The sequence below is a fragment of the Nesoenas mayeri genome, assembly GCF_963082525.1.
Source record: "Nesoenas mayeri genome assembly, chromosome: 1".
NCBI lineage: Eukaryota > Metazoa > Chordata > Aves > Columbiformes > Columbidae > Nesoenas > Nesoenas mayeri.
Genome location: NC_137541.1, coordinates 184,132,621 through 184,133,980, shown reverse-complemented (window position 1 = coordinate 184,133,980; position 1,360 = coordinate 184,132,621).

The window sequence follows — 1,360 nt, the reverse complement described above, 5'->3', positions numbered from 1 at the left end:
AGCTGATTGCAGTTATCCTGAAAAATTTCCCTCTTGCATCCAATCAGACTCTTCCCAGGAGTAACTTGTACCCATTGCCCTTCCTCTTTTCCATGTGACTCTTTGTAAAAAGAGAGTCTTCATCATCTTGGTAGCCACCCTTTAAATACTGGAACATGGATGGTGATGAGGTCTCCCTTAAGGCTGAACAAGCCCTGTTCTCTCAGCTTTTCCTCGTATGAAAGCTTCTCAGTCCTTTGATCGTCTTTGTGGCCCTTCTCTGTATCCTCTCTAGCCTGTATAGCAGGGACCAAAACCAAACACAGCATTCCAGGTGTGACCTGATGACGGCTAAAAAGAGTGCGATAATGACCTCTTTGTCTCTGCTGGTGATACAGGCACTAGCCTTATATATAACCAGCATCCTGCCACAGTCCTGTGAGATTCTATCTGATTGCGGCCAGGGCAGGAAGCCTGGTCTGGTGGCAACACCACGTTTTCACAAGTTGTCAGGGATTGGAAGTGACCTCGAAAGATCACCTAGTCCAATCCCCCTGCTGGAGCAGGAACACCCAGATGAAGTTACACAGGAAGGCGTCCAGGTGGGTTTTCAATGTCTCCAAAGGAGACTCCACAACCTCCCTGGGCAGCCTGTTCGTGTGTTCTGTCACTCACCATGAAGAAGTTTCTTCTCGAATTTAAATGAAACCTCTTGTGTTCCAGTTTATACCCATTGCTCCTTGTCCTATCGTTGGTTGTGACTGAGAAGAGCCTGGCTCCATCCTCGTGACACTCACCGTTTACATATTTATAAACATTAATGAGGTCACCCCTCAGTCTCCTCCAAGCTAAAGAAACCGAGCTCCCTCAGCCTTTCCTCATAAGGCAAACGTTCTGCTTCCTTAATCACCTTTGTGGCTTTTTCCCTCAACTTCACAGCAGTGAGGATGCAGCGGCAGAAAGGTGCCATCCAGCCATACCCGCCAGCCTGCCCATGCCGAGACCCTTCCAACCACAACCAGCCTGCGGAGCTGCTCGCTGGGCCCGGTCGACCATGGCGCCGCGCACCGTCCTGAGGCCTCACACGAGCCCCCGGGCCCGTTTGAGCGCCCTCGGGGCGACGGCTGCGGAGACGCCGGCTGAGGCGGGGAGGCTGTGCCGGAACAGCTGCCGCAAACGAAGTGTCGAGAGGGACTTGCTGAGCACCTCCCACCGCCCCTCCTGAGGAAACCGGGCTCTCGCCGCCGGGCGGGATAACGAGGGGTCACGTGGTCATATTCACAGTGCCCAATAGGAGGTGAGGAAAGGGGGCGAAGATCCGCCTACGGTCGGCCACGTGACGGCGCGCGCGAACGGTCAAGCGGGAGGCCTCCCTCCCCTC